The 25459-nt window shown below is 32.8% G+C and overlaps 1 protein-coding gene across 1 annotated transcript in view; it reads left to right on the plus strand.

Moving 5' to 3' along the window:
* Positions 1–9863: 9863 nt before the first annotated feature.
* The window catches only part of LOC123720420 (irregular chiasm C-roughest protein-like), a 55209-nt gene continuing 39613 nt past the window's right edge, over positions 9864–25459 (plus strand). The window contains exon 1 of the mRNA XM_045677016.1: positions 9864–9995. The gene's annotated coding sequence lies outside the window, so the exon portion shown is untranslated. The remainder of the gene's footprint in view (positions 9996–25459) is intronic.

Below are 25459 nucleotides of genomic sequence, written 5' to 3' on the forward strand. Positions count from 1 at the left end.
ATAAAAGACGAGTGCCTATAGTCGAATAACAATCTAGACTATACAATAATTATGACTTATAAGAAATATTATGACTTCATTTTCTACAATAGAAGTAATAATATATCTTAGTATTAATTATTTATTAATTGCAGTAATTACACATTTATTTATTAACAAATATTATTTTGCCTGTTAGCAAACTCATGGTATAGCATGTCCATTACTAAGCCGTGGAGGTGTCGCTCTGCACCCAATACGATTATTAAATACAGTAATATGGTGAAGATATATCCGAACACAATTCGTGCCAAAACAATCGTATCTTATCAATCTGTAACTTATGACAATCTTTTGAGCTGTAGTAAGGGTTCGGCGCGTGTTAGGCTTTTGGTCGTGGGTACGCATGAGGCCAGTTACTGGCTTCACGCTTACTCTTCGTCAAATATAAGAACACTTCTTGAGACTGACACGCACTGAATCGCAACCTGCCTACGGGTTGGGATTCTGGTCTACACTCCTCATAAATGTCCATGTGGCAGTGTTGTCGACAAGGACATCATGGACTGTCATGTCAAAAAAGTGCAGGCTGCTTCTCGAGACATGCCGCACTTAACGATATCATACGCGGATCCCTTGCCACCGTCAACTGGTATTGCAAAAGACGATGGGAAGGACCGGACGATATGGGTTTGATTCCATGGAAGATGGTCCGGGTCCATGGTATGGGTTGCAAACTTTAGACACGCTGTCCCCGTGCCATCTACTTGGTGCGGCTGAAAAAGCGAAAGCATGCACATACAGGGGTCTAGGCTCCAAATATGCTTTTGTCCCATACGAGACCCTTGGTTCTAGGGGCCTAACGCTAAAAGGCTTTTAACGAAGTAGCTAAAAGGTTAGTCGACATCACAGGAGACCCAAGAGCTGGCAGATACCTTGGACAAAGAATTAGTCTAGCAAAGGAGAAACGCTGCCAGTATCTTCGAAACCTTTAATAATATATTTTAGGTATTATATTTTAAGGTTAGTTATTGCTTTTTGTTATATTAATTTTAGAAAAGCTCTCAAACTCAAAATAACTTTTTTCATATAGGTAAACAAGTACACTTATGAACGTCAGAAAAGAAGTTAAATTAATTCTAACTTTACATTTACTACCAGTTCGCAAGTCAAGGACGTAGAGCGGGCAAGAAACTCCTAGCTGTAGGATTACTTTATAATTGTTATAATTTTTTTACAAATCTTATATATGTGATGTATCTTAAAATAGATGGTAACCATTCGTTATTAATATTGGAACTGGGTATTAGAGTTCAAGCGAGCTTAGCAAACTCGCGGCAAGATGAAGTCATCAATTTGGATTGAGCTGTGCTCGAAGTTCGTAAAGTACATCTAACAAAACCGCGACCTAAGTGGGGGTGAAACTTCACAGTAAATATAGTTAAGCCATTGGGCTAGCTTAAAACTGAAATTAGATTTCAGTTTGTGATATAGTAGGCGCATTGGTTATTAAACATTGTTTTCAGTAAGAGGATCCTTTAGTCATAGGCTGTACAATTTGCTCACTCGCACTTTCTTTCCATTACAAGAATTGCCAAAACAGCTAAAATTAACATAACACAACCAATCATTTATAACGCTTACTTTCGCTACGCTAACTGGACGCCTTGTTATAAATATTGTAATCCTTGTTATATATTTCCTATGCTAAGCTAATCGTTAGAAAATCTAGTACTTGTTGTATATATTCAGTAGTATGTACAAACTTATATAATTCCTCTTTGTGTCTTTAACTTAACAATTTCTGACCCGTCGCGTGCCACTATCTAGGCTCACAACCGCTAAATACGACAGCGCCACAAATATATGGAAATTATCCCACACACAGTGTTTGCTTAATCCCAGCTTATGATACGATTACGTGATGTTTGAGATGTTTGCGTGTTCACGAATTCCCATACATACCAAAGTTTGAAATTTACCTATGAAAGATTTTCATTTAATATAACAAAGCTAAAAGAAGAATATCTAGAAAACGTGTAAAAGAAACCACGCCAAAAGTACGACTCCAAGGTTTTTTATAAAGCAGGTTTTATAACTCCCATGCGTTAGTGCGTAGTGATGTTTGGATTTTTTTATAGAAAAAAGGTAAAGCTCCTGCCTGAGGAATCCACCAGATTTTAAGTGATTCAGGCCAGCCCAACCCATGGGACGTTCATATTGCCTGAAGGCTCATAAGTGAGTTTACGATTTTAAGAATTGGTACTCGACTCTATGTCGCGTTGTTTCGATGATATTTTGCCGACATAATGGTAGTAGATTGGTTTTTGCAAGGTAAAAGGCCTCCCTACACAATCCTAATATCGCTCAGTTGTGACTGAAGCACGAGCCGTTGGGGTGACGTATTCTGAAGTTAGGTGCGTGGCTCAAGAAAGAAGGCAATGGCGAAGCACTGTGGACGCCTTCTGCCCTAGGGGGAGTAGAGGGTTCCGTTGTGGAACGACGGACATCGCTGTAATAGGGGTGGTATTCCATATGCCTCGACATCCAATTATATAAAGTAGCTGTATGTATTAACCCCGGCAACGGTCTACTTAATACGGTAGAAGATGCAGAGAGGTGCCTGCTCTACGCCTCGCCAAGGACTCAAGCCACGGTCCTTGCGTGCCTCCGTGCGGAAGGACCAATTCTAAAAGATCGGCAACACACTTGCGAGGCCTCTGGCAATATCACTTAAATGTCTATTATTTAACATCAGATGCAGATTGGCCCCTGTCTACAAAAATAAATATATATGTGTGTAGAATTTGTGTTGTCACGTATTGGTTTTAAAAACTTATAAATAAAATGTTCCAATGACAGACCTCTTCATTCTCCGATGTGTGTAATTTTGTGTGTGCTTGATCGACTTGTGAGATCGATGTGAGAAATTCTACTTACAGATATCAGCAGAAGTGTACAAAGTAATGACGTAATTATATTAGAAAATTGATACAAAGTGTAATCTCCAAAGCGAAAGCTCGAAATATTCCAAGGAATATTGTGGTTTATTTGGCGCATTTCGCGAATACCCGGTATTGGAAATTTGTACACCTGCGACTGACAACACAGTAATTTTCGCCCGCACTCTCCTTTGTACCTTTAATATTACATGATAATCTTCATTTTAGATATTTTATGAATGTTCTAAATTTAAATAATATAAATCTAATAGAGCAAATAGAACTCGATTTTTCTTTGACAGTAAGATAATTAAATGCTGCCCGTGATGATATTAGTTAAAGGAATCGTGATGGAATTGATTCAGTTATATATAATAGTTTCGTGTCATAGTGTGTGTAGTAAAATTCCTCTGAAACGGCATGCCGTTTTTTCATAAAATTTTTGCCATGCTGTGGGGATTTTCCAGTGTTTGTCGCACAACTCTCTTAGGTTGCGGCTTAGCCCCGCTTATTTATTTTTATTTTATTGTCAGAACTATTTTTTCCTTCTTTATTATTTTTGTTTTACTCGTAAAATAAAAAAATAAAGTTTTAGGCTTTTCCTAAATGTAACTATTTAAATTGTTATATAGTTCTTGTGAAGTTAGGTTATAATAAAATATACTTACTGTCCAAGGTGAAATCTAAATGATTTTATTAATGTAGCCATATGGCAGACATGATAAATTTTAAAAACAAAACTGGGCAAAGAATGTACCATGGACCAACTTTTGCACCTGTCACTAACCAGTTCTCAACGGATGCGCCGAGCGTTCACCCAGTGTGAGCGAGATAGTTATATAAGCGTGCCGTGCGAGAGTGACAGCTATAGACGCATTGTATATGTTCGAAAGAAACGGCGATGGTGTCGCGTGGCGCTAGAGTGGGAGAAGAGGTAGACTTTACGTTTTTTCTGTGAAGAAATCTGACGTAACGAATTATAAAGTAACTTTAAAATACATTGCGTTATTAAATGTTACAGTTATAAAATATTATAAGAGTTTAAAATGAGTAGATTTCAATACCTTTACATACTATATAATCTGATTAACCACATACAAAAATAATTTTCTAAGTCGTCAGGACCCCAATCATTTGTATTGAAATCAGCAATGTATATAGTTAAATGGATAATGTCGTCGCTATAAACATCGTTATAAAGTAGCGTGTACTTCTGTTTAAAGCCATAAGAATACAAAGATTGTGCCATATTAGTACGAACCTTTTATAAATAACAATTTTTCAACGGCCTAATGCTACATGTAGGTTTATGTATGAATGGAATTTAATTTATTAATGATGTTACATCATTAAATCACTAACTTTAGTTGTTTTTGTTGTACATAAATTTCTTTTCCTTTATATTTCATATATTTTTTCTTGTTAATTTTAAAGGGCAAGTTAATGTCATGAGAATTGATGAAGCGAGAGAGGTATCTCAGGACGGTACCAAGACGAGATCAGTGGTCTTCACCTACCTCTTCGGGAATAAGGCGTGAGTAAATAAACATACTTAAATAAATAAAATATGGACACACTATCGTATATATTTTGTATGTACTTTATTTAAAAAAATAATGAGCGCTTGGTTCTTCAGAACTAAGTTATTGTTAACTAGTTATTATACTTTAAAACCATGATAAATATGATGTAATACTAGGGGACGTTGTACTGTATAAATGTCTAAAAAAATATAAATAAACAATTCGCATCCATTGGCACATGCAACACATTTTATTAAAATCAGTCCAGCCGAGAGGAGTTTGATGAGAAACACGCTTAGAAGATGTATTTATAAATATGTATATCTCTAAACATGTTAATGGACCTAGTGACGGAATAGTTATATTATGAAATTAGCATTTAGTAATGATTAAAAATCAATAAATAGAATGCTAATCTATCCAAAAAATGGTCCCTGTGGCAGTCCATCTTTTTCTATTAATTCAAATCAAACTATTCTCTCGTTTTGTTCGATTTACAATAACATTTAAAACATAACAGTTCCTTTAATTTTTTGAGAACGTTCATATTTCATTCAACATTTGATACCGAGAATAAAATTCACAAGAAGAATTTCGCAGCAAGTTTTTCCAGTGACAACGTGCACTTTAAGTAGCTTGACTGAAATTTAGTGGATACAAGCTAACATACAGACTGTGCTTATATAATTTGTAATATTTCAGACGATTGACATACAAAAAGTGCCAGCCCATTACGAATTAGAAAATTAGAAGAATAATACGGCATTAGAAACTCTTTTGTCTTTTTAAGTTTAGACGATGATGGGGATTTTTAGCTTGTTAATTGAAACTAATCAAATGATCAAACATTCAAACGTAGAGTCCATTTCATCATCGATACTATCTTGAAATCATGAGCAGAGTTAGGACAAGAGACGGGCTGGTAGAAGGAAGAAGTCATGGTTGAGTGAAGGACTGGACCGGCATCCTTCGCCGAGGAGACTTTTAATCAGCGTAAGATACTCGACATAAGAGTTGTTAAGCCAACGTTTAGTAATAAAGAAGAAGATGTGATAATTAGTAAGAAATTTAAATCGCTAGCTCTAGTGTAAGTAAGGCATTAATTGGACATTAAATTACGTATCTGTTGTAATATTATAATCGAAACGTAACGGACAGATTCGCAACAATATTATTATTGCAGATCTCTGAGAAAACTTTCGACACGTTATCTTTATAACGCGAATGGATGTTTCTTGCAACTCATTCATTTATATTATTCATGAAGTTTTGATTGTCAAGATACGTCCTGACGTGAATTAATACGAAACTGTGGCCGCAGAGCAGGCGGAAAATAATGACGTAATAATTATAACTTTCCTTTCCTTTGATTTTGTTGCCTTTTGAGTAGAGAATCATGGTGTTTGATGATTTAAATACTAAATTGGGAATAACATATAAAAAAGTTTTTCCTTCAACTTGGTTCCCTTTTCAGTAGAGATTCTTGGCCATTGGATTCAAGTACACAGGCGCTAACTTCAGATTTAAATTGGCGGTAGATAGTACCGGTGATCCAGAACCTGGTGCTCGCTCAACAACAACAAAAGGAAATGCTGCCTTAAAGGTACACCGCCACAAGGACAACGTTTAAAATTTTTTTTTATAATGAAACCTGCTTTCGAACAAATCTCATTAATGATTTTAGTCTGTGTCTAGATGATAAATGTATTCTTATTTAAAAGAATAATGGTATTATGGCTACTAATTGATCTACGCAGAGATTGCCGTCTTCTATTTAAACTTGGATTGATTGTTAAATAACCTGTTTATTATATATGAAGTTAGTAATTATATGTAAACAATAAATATTAAATATATGTATAACTTTTTAAGTAGTAACTAGAATACAATATTTTTTAACTGATAACTAGTATGGTTTCGCCTCAACTGTATATATAAACTATTATATAGTAACAATGAAATAAATTATGTTTTTTGTGTTAGACGATAGTTTTCTAATTAAGAGTAGTGTTGCTCTAGTAGCTTCAGCGTGCGACTCTCATCCCTGAGGTTCAGATCTCCGGCTGTACCAATGGACTTTCTGTCTATGAGCAGTCGTACGGTGAAGGAAAGATCGTGAGAATTTCGACATCGGCATTTCTCAAATCATGTGTCATAAAAAAAGCGGAACATCTACTTGCCAATTCTTTTTCTTTTGATGGCTCTCCATTACTGGAGGTTGGCCGTCGGTCTTGTGAAGCGCGCTCGTCCTGTGCCTGATGCAGCCACTTGCCTATTCCAAAAAAACAAATGATCACGAAACAGTTACACAAATCTGATTCCCTGAATTAAAGGTAAGTTAGCTCAGCACTATTTTTATTAAATGCGTGATAGTCGAGAAATATTATACTTCTTACTTATCAAGTATAACACACTTGTTTACCAAATAAAGCTAGAAAGTTGTTAACAATGGGTTTTGTTACATTTAAGTCTTGGGAAGTTAATGTAATAAATATATGATTTGAAACAATAGAAGTTCTCTCATAAAAATATTGTATAACTTTAGAAATTGTGTGATCATTTTAAGGTACGGTTATCTAGTGCGTTTATATGGTTATACCTGGAAAAGAACAGGTTCGATTCCCGATAAAACTGTAAATTGTTTAAAGGTCTTTTGTATGTTATAAAACCGGGAGAAAAGTTCTCGCAAGTTCGTTGTCAGGTTCTGAGAAGTGGTTTGCTCTTTTTGACCTTTATTTGACTTGGTTCGATGGGCAGCTGGTTCCAAATAATGCTGGTTGCTTTCATAAGAGATCCTTGAGTTCTTGATGGATATCGAGTGGAATTTAACCTCAAAGTTCGATACTGATACAGCAGGTATTATGAAATTGTGTTTACACTATGGTAAAAAGAGATAGATAAGAACTTTAATTTTGTTGTATAAAAAATTAGCCTTTCAATACTGTAGTACTGACATTTTTTAATATTTTTAAACTGTCATACATGACCATAGCTTTGTAAAAACAACGTTTTTGTTCGAACTGTCCACAACTGAAATGAGTGTTCGTGCCTGGCACGTTAAATAAAACCTGTTTTGAATTCAAATTTGTCTTTGTACAAGAATCCACAAGTTTGTTTATGACATTGAAACCTGGATATAATTTTGCATAGACTCCATAAAATGTACTAATTTCTTAAACTTTCTACTTCCTCCTAACTTAGTTATAATCTATGGATTATATAAATATTTCTTTAGTCTCGCAGATAAGCGTGTTCAATCTATCAGACAAACTCTAACGCGATTTTGAAAAAAGATCAGATAGATAGATATTTTGAAGTGAAACTTCTTAATCGGCGATGTAAAAAAAAATTACCGTCACATTTTTCTGTTGAGCGCCATCTTTTTCTTGTCCCTACCACGCTTGATTCGAAGAGATTCGAAGCCATTAATAACAAAAATATATAATAACGGTAACAATGGTAGTAATAATTGTCATACAATTAATTAAATTCTGTAATAATCTTAGTAGTAATAAGGTAAAATAAAATAATTGTATTATTTGTATTCATGTCTATGATAATAAAAGTCTTTTGTTAAACTTTATCTTATTTTACTTTATTTAACGAATTTCTGTAAAGTTGCATATAGTAGATAATTTTTCGAAAAATAAGGTCATAAAGAAGTTTCACGTCCTACGTATGAATACTAGTACACGCTTACATTATTTTTATTACAGCAACACAGAGTATGTAGTTAAATATTAAAAAAACAAATCACCTAATGCTCATATTCAGTTATGGAAACACAAATATAACGACGAACTGACCATTATCGTAAAAGTTATAAGGATGAAAAACACCGCCGAAATAAAATTTCAGGTGTTTTATAGAACGGAAAAGTAATGTTAGGTGACACTCTCTGTACCAAAGGGCTCATGAGCACCTTGTCGGCCTTTTAAGTATTGGTACACTGTTTTCTTAAAGGACCCTAAGTCGGATTGGTTCGAATTGGATGTGTGCGCGGCAAAAACTGTTTCATATATTGAATTTATTTCCACTAACGATTTTGATAGAATCAATGTATAATAAAATAAAAGATATAAAGTAGCAGTTAGTTTTACATTAAATAAGCCGCCCACCCGTCGTTTATTTGTTACGTAACAGCTTAGAACATTCTAAAAAGTAAGTCAACATATTAAACTTTCCAGGAACACGGGTTAATCTTGAACCGATAGTTAACTTTTTGTGTAGCAATCATTACGTGTAAGCGTTAGTTTGTTTAACCGGTCACTGGTCTATAATTATCCGTTAAAGGAAAGTTGATCAAAGTTTTATATTCGTTAAAATATCATTTATATAATTTAAATCATCATTTTGCCTCCATATTATTCTTAAACGCATTCGTAATAATACAACCTCATTATTGAACAAAAGCCGTGTAATTACGTGCGTAATGCACATTTAAATATAACGAGATTATTTGATCTGTGATAAATATTACATCAATTTTTTTTAATTACTAAGTTTGACCATATAGTTAAGGTACGGATGTAGCTTTTAAACAAAAATTGTTTTTTAATATTTTTTTAAAATTATTATTCGCATAGGAGGGCCAGGCTATACTACTGTCGTAGTAGGCCTGTCGACTACTACTTACGTATATTTTTTATCTAGGAAATTCCAGTCTCGTGGGACGAAAATATGCGATTATTTAATGGAAGTCAGTCCGTATTCAATCACATTTAGCTAATTAAATAAAAATGAAATAATACTGTCATAGTCCGCGTTTTATTGTAATTTTTTTTAATGTACAGACTTTATAAAATTTGTAGTGTTTCTTTTCACGTACGTGCACCTATTTTTTAAATCTTGGGTAACAGTGACTACAAAACAAACTATGCAATTAACTTTTTTACAAACAAAACCCAAATAATTACAACACTGTTTTACTCACTTTACGAGTTGTTAAAATTTTGTGACAACTGACAGCTAGACCAATTCATTTTTTATTTCTATGTTTAAAAATTATCATGTTAATTGACGCGTGAAGTCATAATATTTCCAAAAACAACATTGTCTTTGATGTAACATTGTTTTTAAAAAGAAAAATACGAAATCTTCCATTTCTAATATATACTACCTTATTCAAAGATCTGAATATTTTAAGCCTTATATTACGTTATCTGATAAAAATGTTGTACCACAATGACCGGTTAGAATTAAAAAAAATGCGAAATGTTTAAGTTTTTCCACTCTTTACTGAAAAACGTATTAAGGATAAGCACTTAAACTATAAACCGCAATCGTGGTACCATTATAAATTAATAATAAGGAGCTCCAAAGTTGCAAAGAGGTTTTACTCTTCACCTCTCATCTATATTTCGAACTGCATGCACAAAGCCTTAATATCGGTTAACGTCAGTACTCAGTGCATTGTCAACGCGGCGTGGCGTCGGTCGTGCTGTGAATCGTTTTCGCGCCTTTTTACGAACTTTTTACGGAACTATTGAACTTTAGTGTGTGTGCATTTTGACTTTTGTGAATTGTGATGGATTATTTTAAGTGAATTTAGGTATGTTTTAAGTTATTGTAAATTATGTTATACAATAGCATTTTATATTCTTGAATATCACTAGAGTACTGAAAAGGAGGAAACATATTTTACTTACATAAACATTAATAAAATTATAATATTTTTTATTACGACGTAGTGTACGGTGCATATTACACATTCACTTTTATAACTTAAATATAGGATATATATAATATGGTATCTTCAAACTTGATAGTATGATTGTCAAGATGAGAGATTTATAGTTATTTTATTAGGATAGACTTGGGATATTTTTCGTATAACATTTTAATTATTTAGAACTTCGTATAAAAATCTTTTTGTATATTTAGACATTTGTTTCTCACCTCCTTTATTAGATGGCGTTATGTGAAGCTTTTTATATTAACTTGAACTATTCATTTTTTTTGTGATCGAATTTAATTTTGTCTTTATTCAAATAACAGATAACTGAGTATGAAACTGTTAATAACTTTATTAGATATTCGTAAAAAAACATTGGTTTTTCTTAATTATGTCATGCTAATAGATCTTGTTTTTATAAAACGAAATATTAAAAGAAGCAAGTAGGCGATCTTCGATACAATAATTATTAAAGATTGTTTTATTCAGTCACTGTCGTGGTAAGTAATATATGTAAAATATATTTTTAATATAACGTTTCAAACCCTTTCTATATGAGAAATATTTTTCATCGGAACTTGTAAGACAGATTCAATTTCCGTTTCTGCACTATTTCTATTTTAGGTTTCGCAAAATTGAAACGTATTTTGCCCTTATATACCTCAGAAAGCCGTTGGTCGTAAGACACGTTAAAAACATATTTTTAAAGCTGTCTGGCAAATCAGTGTATGATATTCAAAGTGAATTTGTAATGTCAATTCTATTTCTATATTAGCTTTGCTGGTTTCTCATGCATTAATACAGTCATAGCGGGACGATATAACCTTCCTCAGTACAAATACAATTCTCACTAATAGTTCCTGACACGCACCATCTACGATGAAAACAAGTGAACGTTATTAGCATAGTTTTAAATGCTTGGGATAATTTTTCATCTATAAATACGTGTCTATATATTTTTTTTCACTTATGGCGCAGGCTAGACGCAGTCTATCGACCAATATAACCATAAAGATATAGTCTTTCGACCATAGCGTCTAGTCTTTCGTAGAATTTTTCGTTTACATACATTGTTAATTTATGAACTGTCTATATTATAGCTTACTGTCACTTTTAATAGGGTTGTGGGTTAGTTGTAATCGTGATTATCTTATGACAAAAATGTATTTAATACTTGGCGCAATGTCGCAATGCATGTTACCCTCCCACTGTTGTCACTGACAAAGTCTTAGGCTATACTTAAAGGGTTTTAGTTTGTATAATTGTCATGACAACAGTAAGATTTCAGACTTAATTGCTAACGAAAGCTTTGTATGCAAGAGACAACTGAAGCTGTATACATCCATTTTCAAACTCTTAATAGTAATTGATATTTGGATTTATTCAAATGAGTTACCCATCAAGAATCTGGCTGCAGCAAATAGTACTTAACTTCATCAATATTAAAGACAGTTTTTTATATAAGAACAGGCGGCAAACGGGCAAGAGGTCACCTGATGTTAAGTGATACCGCGACCCGTGGTCACTCCATGCCAGAGGGCTCGCGAGTGCGTTACCGGCCTTTTAAGAATTGATACGCTGTTTTCTTGAAGCACCCTAAATCGAATTGGTTGAGAAATACTTTAGCAGCTGGTTCCATATGGTGCTGGTGCGCGGCAAAAACTTCCTTAAAAACGCTTAATTGGGGATGATGAAACTTTCATAAAGTTGAAATTTCGCATGTAAGTGCGAATTCATATTAATAGAAAATGCTGACTGGCTTTATTTTCCAAGTAATTAAATTAATTATGCATCTAATCGGCTTAACTTTTCATCGTCCTAGTCAACCTAGGGTTGTACAAGGTTGTATTTACTATTTATGTTCGGTACGTAAGTGCTGTGGTATAGCTAGCTATCTATCTAAATAAATAAATATGGAACTCCAAGACGGCTGGACCACAGTGAGTATTGTTTTTATTTATTATAAACTCTATGGAAGGTTTAGTACTTTTTATTACTGGATATAAACAGTCTTTGTGGTAGCTAGGTAGGGAGCATAGCAGAATGTCCCATATGTTAGTATGTAGGTAGCTATTAGAAAGGTTGGCTACGACACAAAAATATTAAGTCGAAACAAACTTCGCGGGAAACTAGCTGGTAGTTTTCAAATAGAAATGATTAATAGTTATATTTGATGTTTATAATACAAATACGATAAAAGATTTTAAAAAGTTTATGAAATATTGTATAAACTGTCAGAAACAGTTGACAATTGACTGAGCTTGACTTTAATAATATAATTTTAGCTATTTTTATAAACTTTCAAGTACATTTGTTACTCGTAATTTTATTCTTACAGTGACTTTTTGAATATACTTTTGACCGAAAAGCTTTTGATTGTTTTGTTTTGAATAAAAACTATTTTATTAAAAATACAAAATCGACCGTTGACAACCATACGTAACATGTAATAATTTAATTAATTTAGCTCAAGTGCGCCCTTAGTTAAAAATTCTAAATGGCTTAATTAGTTTTTCTTGAAATTAGAAAAATAATGCGAGCATTTATTTATTTTCTTGAAAAATCAAATTTACAGTTACACCGCTTTTTTAACGTTGATTTTTCACTATACTAAGACCTCGTTTATAATTTATAACTTTAAGAGACTATTTATTTCGATTATATAATTGATGAATAGCAGTGATCCCAGAACAATGTTGGCCTAGTGGCTTGGCCGGAAGTCTCATCCTTGAGATCGTAGATTCGAACCTCATGGACTTTTACTTTACTTTCTATTTAACAATCAGTCACCATGCCTTAGGGTAAAAGAGGCGTGAGTTAGAAAGTTGATAACCTGATGCTTATTAAAACAAAGATGATTAGGAAACAGTTGTCCAAGACGATGGGTACTTAACCAGTAAATTAGGTTAAGAAAGATGGGGAATGGCAGCAGTAGATCTCGCTTTTCCATATATGAAGGTTTTCGTACTTGAGTTGGTAAAGGAAGAGTGGAATGCGCGAATAAAACTATAAACGCGCACGTTGTCTTAATTATTGGTATTAATTGTAATCCATTCAAAGACAAACATGTCCAAATTAAAAACTTGTCATGCACTTCATCTCTCTAATGATTTTTTTCAATTTTTTTCAATTAATTTTAATTTTTCATCTTTATGACATAATGAGAGTAAATTTCTTTAAACATAAATAATAATATAATTTTATATTGTTTGTATATGACTAAATATTTATAAATCGTAAGATATATAGAATATTTGTATGAAGAAGATTTCGCGACAATAAACTTTTTACTATTATTATTAATGTCATGAATGAAAACCTTGTTTTTATATTATTCGAAATGTTGTTTTATCAGTTTTATTTTACATTTAAAAATTTCTTGTTTACACTCCACTCGATTTGTGTATCAAAGGTATATAATTTACGTTTTTAGATTTAAGACAAGGACAGATTCATAATATTGTTCAAGAGACAAGATCGAGCAGGTGTTGGAAACTTGTTTGATCCGAGATAAAAAAAGTAGCCGAGTATATTCACATGTGGAATCGGACTTAGATTATAATTTTTTGGATCAAAATAGAGAAATATATTTATCAAAACTAATATCTTAGTCAAGTTGTTTTGCGGAAGGTTTTAAATCATTTGGATGACAGTTTGAAATATGTCTGTAATCTACGGTAATATTCGACAATCATAAGGGGACTTGAAATGAATATGGTAGCTAGTCGAGTATATATTATATAAATTAATTGCTACACAACAAAATTATATGTATCATTAAACGTTTTTAATATACAGGGTCACTATTGCTTAAGTAGAATGATGTTAAATGTGCATTGTTCAAATTCAGCTCGTTGTTTTACCATTGTTATCTGTTAGTGTAACTCAAAACCTCTCATATCGTTTTCCATAAACAATTTTGATGATTCGAAAATGACTCTTCAAAGTGTCTTTGTTCTACTTGATACGTTTAAGTAAAAGCTACAGTATGCACACTTGCACAGTCAAATTATATTTTGTATTGGTTTATAAAGGTAACACTCCTTATAAGATTTCAATGTATTATCTATAGGTATCAACGTCAATAATAATAAGATAACCCAAGTAGGCATTAAAGTTGACTAGTTATATTAAACATTAGTATATATGTCTATCCAAGGATATTATATAATAAATTAACATTATCTTACTATAAAATAATCATTACTTTAAAATCAAACGCCTCCGAAGCAAAATACTGTCTTAATAAGAATCAAGTAAAAACTCGTGAGACGAGATGAAACCCGCAAAGTTTGATTCCGTTCTATTTTTAAATTAACTCTATAAACAACCTTAGCTACTTGTTATAAGGGCGTGGCGTTTTATTAGAAGCGCAGGTAAATTATATTGTTTTTGTATGAGCAAGTTCTGATAGTTGATACGTTGGGGTACCGTAATTGGAGCAGGTGGCCGATAGACTTGATATACAAGGTTTGATTGTGGTTTAACTAAAAACTTGGAAGATATTTTAAGACAGTACCGATAAAATTATCGTATATTACAATTTACTGGTTGATGGTTTTGCAACGGCTATACTTGACTGCACATTAATTTCTCTATATTGGTGATTTAGGTTCTACTATTATTTTATGTTCTCCCATTTAAAAACAATTATAATTAATTACCCTAAAATGACGCGACAATGGATACGGTTTTGTTTGTGGATTTTGTCCAATAAAATCTCAACGGCCTAGTTGTAAAACGACGATTAAAGTTACCATGGAAACCATGTAATTTTCATATAAAAATTATACCACGGAAACAAACGTGGTACTTTAATCAACGTTATAAGACCGCGGTTATTTGATACAATAGTAACGCGGACGCAGTAACAAGTCGCGGTTTCAGGATATTAAAGTTAAGAACGTTGCATATTTTTTTATTATTTTTAACTGCTTTTAGTACACGTGTAAACAGCCACACGGCTTTGACAGATTTAGATCGGCCGATGCACGCAGTCCCTTCAAATAAAAGTCCAAAAAATTCGGCCACACCAAAAAATGTTTTATTTGAAACAAAAACGAAAAGTTCCGAGCATCGAAACATCGCATGTTTGTCCAAATTCGACATTTTCTCTATTTCCAACTTTTCACGATGGATATTTTGATTTGATTGGTTTCATATAACTTCATTTTGCTGATACTCGATTTTATTAATCAAATTTCGATGTTCTATCAACAATATTTAATTTACAGAATTCTTTATTTCAATCGAATGCGTCACTGTGATATTTGGGGTATACATTTAATAATAATTATTAAACTAATTATAATAATATTGATTTAAATTTGTGTTTGTAAACGCATATTGCGTTTAATATATATGCTCTTAATTAATCAGATAATTATCTCTAGTAAAAGACTCGGCTAAAGTAAACAATGAGAAGAAGGAGAAATCTTGAATTTGATAAACCCTATTGAAAGCACCAAGAGAATTTACAGAAAATGAACGAACTTATATTAATTTGAAATGTTTTGTTTGTTTGATACAATCAGTCTTTTAGTATTAATAATTACTTTTTCTTAAGCTACATAAAATAATACCTTTTTAGTTTCAGATTTCTGTAGCTGTTTCAAGATCATTTGTCTAATGGGCAAGTAGGTGATCAGCCAGTCACTTACACACGCCATCCATTTTTTGGTCGAGGTGGCAAGCCGGTTTCCTCACGATGTTTTTCTTTACCGTACGTGCGAATGTTAAATGCACACATAGAAACTCCATTGGTACACAGCCGGGTATCGAACCCTCAACCTCAGGGATGAGAGTCGCACGCTGAATCTACTAGGCCATCACTGCTCTTCTGAACCTACATAGTAATAATAATAATAATTAAATATTGATATTGATTGATGATAGATACAGTATCCATACATCGTATATTTTTTAATTTATGTAATTTAAATTTAATTAAAAAATATCCATTTCATTATTATTATATTATTTTACATTTTGTAAAAGACGATCGCTAAATCCAACCGAAATTACCAATTTAAGCCTTAACCATAAATATTTTTAGACAATAGACAAACTGTGACTGGTTGTTAAGAATCGTAAAACCGATAATTGATTATACTCAACGTAACACAGATTATAAAAACTCCATAATTGCACAGCAGTATTCTTGCTAAATTCGACTTTAAAGCTTGCTAATTAGGGTATAAAATTCCTGTATTTGGTAACGACCTACGCAAATACGAAAATTACAAAAGAATGCGTCGTTATAGACACGACATGCATCCAATTTATTGTGACCCCAGTTGTTCTATCAATTTGTGTATCTCTCTTGAACAATAGAGGTCTTTTTGGTTGGTAATTGGACAGCTATTGTGAATAAAAATTGAGAAACGCGTATTGATTTTTTCGGAATTCAATAGTAAAGTTAACAAGAGTGCAAAAATGGGACAAATTAATATTTATCTTTGTTGAATGAGGTAAAAGAGCTTTTTGTAGTCTCTGTATGAATTGAAATAGTTGGCTGGATGGATGTTTAATTTACTATAAGAATTATCCAATCAAACGTTACCAAACAACATCCTTTCTATAGTAGAATAAATGCCAGGGAAATTCACCATCGGTTTCAATTTCCAAACAAAAAGATCCCAGTTCCGAGATCAACGGTTCGTTCAATGAATTCTTCACTCACGGCAATTATGGCTTTCGACATGTCCGCGACAATCATTAATATGGACAATTAAACTGTATGGACGAATGTCGAAAACATGATTCACGTTAATCAACCTTTCCGCAGCGGACGTGTTAATATCGTTCAGTTAGCTCTCATTTTTTAGGTCCTTTTCGAAGTATTGTTTCGTTCATCCCAATTCTGAGCAAAATGTAAATGCTTTACTGAACTAGCGTTGTACTCAGACATACACACAGTAAATGACTATATAGATTTTTATAGCAGTTTTTGGTAACGATGTAACGATGGTAAAATATTTTTTAAGAGTAACTCTTTAAAAAAAAAATCTTTAATATAATAATTTATTATGTTTTATAAAATAATAAAGAACATTTAGTACCAACATATGCGTATTCAATATATTTACTTTTTAGTACCTACCAGTGGCAGTACAACTTTTTAGGTCTCAGATTTCCGTATCATTTGCTTTTTATAATAGGTTCCGATACACGCCGGAACATAATATGTTCACGATGTGTTTCTTTAATTCGCGCGAGTGTTTATTTCTTCTTATGACTATAATTTCACTATGGCTTATGTCAAAATAAATGAATAACGCACTTGCTAGAAATTGTAAAGAATAAAAAATGTAAAGAGGTTATATACATATATGAATTTTCGCTTTTCTGCGTATTAATTTTAATTAAGCTTTGTGTTGTGTTCATACTTATTTTGTAAAATTTAAGCCACTATGATAATAGTATATAATTTATTTTGATCTTATTAAAAACAGATTGCAACAAAATCTATAGGTGCATATTAGCAGAGTAATTGTTTAGCTTAGAAGCCGTAGACAGCTTACACTGGTCAAGTCTAGACTAATACCTAGATAATTACATGAATTAAATTAGCTAATGAGAGAACAGTAATTGTCAGCTATCCAAAATGTACTTTCATGAATCTAAGCACACACTACATATTGTTTTTTAATGTTATTTAAGAAACTTAATATTTCTAAAGATCTAGATAGTTATACATTAAAACTTATTTGATTACATAAGCTCGCCCACGCTCGGCACACTGATATATTAGTTTAAGAATTTTTATTGTGACAAGTACTTATAGGCAAACATATACAAACAAATAATAAACCAAACAATAAATTACGAAAGCTTATTTTGATAAGCAAGTTCTCAGTTATATTAAAGGTAAGTTGTTTAACTTATCATTCATTTACAATTGAATTCTAAAATCAGATAATTTAATTTAATAAATGATCCGCTTTCTTAAGACGTAATTAAAAAATTGCTAATAAATCTACGCAAAAAGTAAAAGAATCTGCGCCATCATATAGATAGAATACATTCTTCTAAACACGTTTGAGTGGAATTCAAATGTATTGGAACCGGAAATCCTTGTTTTAAGTTATTTGCTGATCGTAAAACCGTGAATGCAAAATGACATTTAATTGAATCAATTATCATAAATATGAAATGTATTGATCGTAATATTATTAAGCGAAATATTAACATTAATACAAAAAAAAATACCTTATAAATCTAATATTAACAATAATCACAAAAAAGCAAACATACCTTATGTATTAAATAACGGTTTTCCGTCATTAGTTCTGAAGGGAATTGAACATTGAACATAATTGCACCTCCGTATTCGCACCTTGCTAACTTGGATAATATTAAGGTGTAGACACACAAGTTATTAATTTTAATTAATACACGCCGTAAACTTTTTAGGTGTAAGTCAAACCTGTTTTGCTTACGATGTTTACGTTCACCGTTTGAGCAAATGTTAAATGCGCACATAGAAAGAAAGTCCATTGGTGCACATCTGGGGTTTGAACGACCTTAGTGATGAGAATCGCATGCCTTGCAAGATATTACCTTACAAATTATTCTCAAAACAAAACGTCAGCACTGCGTTCGATTTGCAATTTCCTACTGATAGCAGTATCTCTTGCACTGCTCGGAATTGATTTCTGATAGGGCAATACAATACCGTATCAGAGGTCAACCCTTAAAGGTGAAGTTATCTCGTATTTCCCAATAACGGGGCGTATTGGAGGCCCCTCTATACGGTAAACGGGCAGGAGGCTCAACTGATGTTAAGTGATACCACCGCCCATGAACTGGCGAGTGCGTTGCCGGCTTTTTAAGAATTAGTTCGCTCTCTTCTTGAAGGAATTGGTTCGGAAATACTTCAGTCGGCAGCTGGTTCAACATAGCGGTGGTGCGCAAAAATTGCCTTGAAAAACGCTCAGTCGTGGAACGGCGGACGTCGAGGTGATACGGGAATTTCGTATTCTGTCTCGACGTCCGATGATGAATTCAGCTGCAGGTATATACATTTTTATATATATATATATATATATATATATATATATATATAACCTCCTTGTGCTCGCTATCGTAGGACAGCGTTGTAGAATATTATACGTACATGGTCCACGCCATGTAATTCTCTAGTAAGCTAGCCATGGAACAGTGTAATCGTAGTAGTAGTCAGCGAGCGAGCTCTCATCCCTGAGGTCGATCCCAGCAATCCACCATTGGACTTTGTATCTATGTGCACAATTAACATTCGCTCGAACGCTGACGGTAAACATTGTGAGGAAACCGACTTGCCTTAGACCCAAAAAGTCGACGGCATATGTCAGGCACAGGAGGCTGATCGCCTACTTGCCTATTAGATTGACAAACAGATACAGAAATCTTAAGCCCAGAACAAAAAGGTAGTAGAGGCTGTGGTAACCTAGCCATTGTAGTCACAGCTTTACGCATTAAAAGTTCCCACGGGGCGTGCACAAATCGATTATACGTTAAACTGTCTCACACCACACGTCACGTGCCATTATCCATTAAGTTTTATCAATATTAGTTTTATCACATTTTTGCATATAACATTAATTAATCTATGCATATAGCATCTTTCGCTAAATAATTAGCTTTATTTTAAAGTGCAGTGACTTAGTAAAACACACTTATCTGGTCCTGAGTACGATTGCCTGCGAAACAAATTGATTACAGTCAAAAATGATGATATGCAACAGCATACAGAAACGTTATTACGTATCTTGGCATGACACTTACTTTCCAAAAAAAAAAACACTCGCACGCTTATAACAACTTTCAGCTACACTCCCAAATACATGCGCACTCACATGCATTCACACACTGACACATTCACGTATACTTAATGTCTTATAAGACTCGTGTTTGTTAAGTAACACTAAAACTACTTTTCGTCAACAAAACTGTTTTAAATGTGTACCATGTACCACAGAATAATTGTTATCTATTTACCCATATAACAGGGATATTTTTACAAAGTATTTTACATGAGTAAAGTTTTTATTATTAAAAAAATTATAATAATATATATATATATATATATTGGTTTGACCTATGCCGCTGTACTGTAAATACGTACAATCTATAAGTACTTATAATATAATCGTGTATAACATCTGATGAATATATAAAATATAATACGTATATTATACTTTGACTATAACTCACGAATTATAACTGATATATATATACGTAATTTAATATATTGCTTACAAATTTTCTTAGAAAAAATGCTTAATTAACAGGTGTCTTCTAATTCGTCGAAGATTTTGAACTAAATACTCTGTGTGAAAATAATTTATCTATAAGAACCAGTTTTGCAGCTACCGGCTGCGAATGTATGGCTTCGTTTCAACTTAATAAGATTTTAAACTATGGCTTCTTGAAGATGTAATTTGATTCGAAAAAGAGCTCGCTCCTAGAAACTTGCACTATTTAGGAATTTAAAAGGCTTACGGATTACTTTTTGACGCCTCGATTGCACGTTCGACTTTTAATCGATTTCTAATTGATTATTTTAGTGCCACTATTTGTTCTTTATTTTATTGTTTTGTTTCTCAAACAATTTTTGTCTCCCAAACCAAACAGTTTTTGCGGTGTATTAAACGCTTTAAATAGAATGGCGCATGAGCTAAATTTGACCGCTTAATAATAACGGCTATTTGTTCTAATGGTTGAGTGATAGGTTTTTTCTGTGTGATCAAAATATATCTACAAATAGTAACTTATTACACAGTGTATTTACGATTAGTTTTATTTTTGAATAGATATTATTTTTTCAAATACATATGCGTTTTTGTTGTTAAAGATAAGTTAATAAGTTTCATTCAAAGATAGCGCGAGAAAGTTTTTGAAAAAATCTAGGACACTGTCTGTATCTAAACTGAAATAAAACAATTATTTTTAGAAATGTCGGAAATATAAGACTATGATTTGCTTTTGAAAAAATTTTTTTTTCAAATCGTTATTTGTACGAAAAGGGAAAATTATAAGGAATATGCAAGCATTACAATAAGCATTGTGCAAATTATTTTGTGTCAAAGCCGCTGCACAAGTTAAACGAAAATCGACCAAAGTCCGTTCCGACCTATTAATCTATTCCATAGTGTTAAACGAGTAGAAATAAGTGCTTCCACAGTATATAGTACAGGGTAAAAAGCCTTAAATGCTATTTGCATAGATACGCTCGCAAGAAAACCCCGCTTGTATAGGTTGGCATTTAGTGGCTTCTGTTAATTTTAGTTTAGTTCTTGCTGGCATATCGTTACGTATAATATTGAATTACATTATAAGAGAGGATGTTTATTTTGTTTTCTATTAAAAATAACAAAATTCCTTCACCATTGGAATGTAATACACCTGAGTAACATTTTTTTGCTTCAAAATATAAGTCATTTAAAAAAATCGAATGCGGATTTATAAAAATAAAAAATTGCATTTATAGAGCAGTGTTGGCTTCAGTGTGCGACTCTCATCCCTGAGAGTCTATCGCTGAGTTCGATCCTATACACAATGGATTTTCTTACTACGTGCGCATTTAACATTAGTTCGAACGATAAAGAAAAACATCGTGAGGAAACCGGCTTGCATTAGACCCAAAAAGTCGACGGCGTGCGTCAGGCACAGAAGGCTGATCTCCTGCTTGCCTATTAGATTAACAAATGATCATGAAACATATACAGAAATCTGAGGGCCACACCTAAAAAGGTTGTAGCGCCATTTTATTTAAAAAAAATATTTTTTAAAATACTAGTACACGATCTCCGAAGGAGTGAAGGTCTCCTCGAAACTCTTCACTTATCCAATATCCCACTACTATTTACCAATCCTTCCTCGCTATATCTTTTATTTCATCTTACCTTTTTATTTCACTGGGCCATCCTAAGTAAGGACCATTTCGAGCCATCACAAACGGGGCCCATCACAAAACGGATTTAAAATATACAGAGTAATCATAATAATGATTATTGTAACAATCTTACAGCAAGTTATCTTCGAGATTAGATAGAAAAGGTTTAAAAAATATGTAGGTTAATCTAATCAAAACATCTTCAAACGGCCAAAACTAAAGTGTTTTCTATGTAAAATACGAAAGTTGAAAAATGTAATGAAATAAGTCGATGAGTTGAAACGGTATCGTGTTTCAAAAATAGACAAGATAAATAAAAATGATATAATTTTTAAAAGCTTTCATTCACACGTTGTCGATATTCTGGGTACAACTAAACATCTATTAGCCTATTAACGGCCGGGATTCAAACGCACCAACTTCCAAGTTCAGAGTCGTCCGCTTAGCTACTTAACTTTATTATTAAAATTGGGTAATTATTGATATTTATACTTAGTAAGGCGCCATATAAATCTTTTAATTAATTAATATTCAAAATACACTTGCTTGTAATAAATAAGACAGTTGCGTATCCTGTCCTAGATCCTAATTAAAATTCTTTGCTAGATCAGAATAAAATTTGAATAACGCTATCCTATTTATTGAGGATGTCAAAACACTATCTTAAAAAAATATATAAAATCTACGTGGGATTCAGTTTATATTTTATATAAATTAAAAAAAAAATGTTTTATGGTTAATATATGATGTGTTAGTGTTGGCCTAGTGACTTCAATGTGCGACTTTCATCCCTAAGGTTGTAAGTTCGATCCCCGGCTGTGCACCAATGGATTTTCTTTCTATGTGCTTATACATAATTTTAAATTTCTCCCATACATAATTTTAAGTCCGCACGGACCGCAAGTGTAGAAAGTAAGTCTAAACTAGTAAAGTCTAGTTAAAATCCACGAGAGTAATTAATTTCCTTGCCCAAGCAGGATCCTAGCTGAGCTCAACAGGATATTTATATAAGTACTAAGTACTGGTAATTGTAAATATGGTCAAAGCCTTAAGAGGCTTCAGCCGGTTTTTGAACAAAAAATGTTTGGATTTTCATATACCTGTTACGATCTCAAATAGTTTTTTTATCGATTCATTTCTGCAAGTTTTTGTTCTCATCTTATACATTAATCAGTAACGAATATCTAAGAGTGCCTCTTTTACTTATGTCTAATGGTATGTCAATACTATTCACATCATATAAATATTTAAAAAATGCCCTAATTTTTTAAATATTTATCAATTACCAAGTTTCAACCGTAAGGATCATAAGTTATTTTAAATACAATATACGCTTGATATGATACAGCTGACGTTTTGATAATCCTAACGAGTACTATAACAGATATATGATAGCATTGAATCATCGGGCTATGCACAATGGCATGGCATTAATTTTTGTCGTAAGACCGTAAACTATTATTACTATACGATAGGAGTATTTTAGTATGTATTTTTATGTGTGAAAATTAATTATAAGACCGCACCGTCGTACGTAGAGGTCAATCCAGTCAATCCAGACCAACCCCCACATGTAGCACAATAAAAAAGGCATGGTCACTAACCAAAGGTTGGCAGAGAACAGATGACCATTCAGGTATCCTGCTAATAAATATTCGCAGACGTTTCTGACCCGAGAGAGATCTATAAGTACTACTTTGAGTTTTAAAATGTTACGACATAATTATTAATTGTAAGAATCATTGAGGAGAAGTGTCCGATATCGCAGTAAAAACTTGTTTTGAAATTATAGAAAATTGAGACTCAATTATAAAACGGGTTATTGATCCAGTTCTGAGAATATTACTGTACCAATAATATGAAGTTGACAAGCCTATAACACAAATGTTTGATCTGTTGACACGTGTTTTTACCGGATTTTGTATTTGAAATATCGTTATAGTTTTTGTGTATGTATGACATATGTAATATTTTGGAAATAATAAGCTTATGTTGTATATATAGAATGTAGTATTCTAATAGTGATTTTTATAAATTGGTCTAGTTGTGAGTTTATTCACAATATTCGTCATAAAAATTCAAAACAAATTAAAAAAAATCAATGGCGCTACAACCATTTTTAGGTCTGGGCCTCAGACTTTTGTATCTGTTTCATGATTATTTGTATATCGAATAGGCAAGTAGGTGATCAGCCTTCTGTGCCTGACACAGGCCGTCGACTTTATTTGGGTCTAAGGCAAGCCGGTTTCCTCACGATGTTTTTCTTTACCGTTCGAGCGAATTTTAAATGCGCACATAGAAAGAGATTGATCCTACGACCTCAGAGATGAGAGTCGCACGCTGAAGCCACTAGGCCAACACTGCTCAATTCAAAACAAATAGTTCCTTTTAATAATATTAGTATAAAGTAGCTTCGCAGAAACAAGGCATGTCCACAGAAATAATATTTCAGATTTTATTTTATAGTGCATTATTACTTCAAATCCTTTCCAAAACTAGAAGCGCTAAGAGAATTTTAAGTTTGTAATTTTCCTGCCAATATTGTGAATGAAATACACTGAATTTTAAAATGTCACACGTTATGATTCCCGACATATTTTTAAACTATAATTAATTACACTTGCAATCAGGCCCATCAAATTATGCGAAAATCTCAGTTATTATTGGTAACAACGTTTAACATTTTGTCGTTGAAATGTTCAAACAGGATAAAAAGTTGTAATAAAATGTAGGAAAGTTTAATTTGGGTTAAACAAAATTTATTTTTTATAGAAAATTTGATTTTTACACAGACGAATTCTTCTGCTATTATTATTTTAACATACTTTTTCTTGTTCGTGAGGCGCAAACTAACAGTTGTGGTGTCTGGCAGAATGACCAGCGCTGTAAAAAAACGTCAGCTCCATAGCATAATGCTGAGCCAGGGCCACCACAACACACACACATTAGACACTTAAAATGTACATTATACTCTGAAATATTTTTTTTTTTTTTTGTTTTTTGATTAATATGATTATTATTTTTGTGTTTATGTGTGGGTGTTTCGTTAGTAATAAATGTTATGTCTATGCCTATGTCTATATTTATTAAATATAAATTTTCGTTTTACATGAACATTCACTCAAACGGTGAAAGAAAACATCGTGAGAAAACCGGCTTGCCTTAGACCCAAAAAATCGAAGGCGTGCGTCAGGCACAGAAGGCTGATCACCTACTTGCCTATTATATTAACAATTGATCATGAAACAAATATAGAAATCTGAGGCCCAGAACTAAAAAGGTTGTAGCGCCATTGTTTTTTTTTGTATATGAACGTTGTTCTAAGCTTGTTTTAAGCTTGCGGTTTCAACCCAGAAGTCATACGTTCGAACCCGGCCTACCACCTGCGGGCCGAACAGTCAGTAGTTCGACTGTTCAAATACCCTAGGTCGGAGGAAGAGTACACTGTCTTTTCTCCACAACT

This window comes from Pieris brassicae, chromosome 2 (assembly GCF_905147105.1).
Source record: "Pieris brassicae chromosome 2, ilPieBrab1.1, whole genome shotgun sequence".
NCBI lineage: Eukaryota > Metazoa > Arthropoda > Insecta > Lepidoptera > Pieridae > Pieris > Pieris brassicae.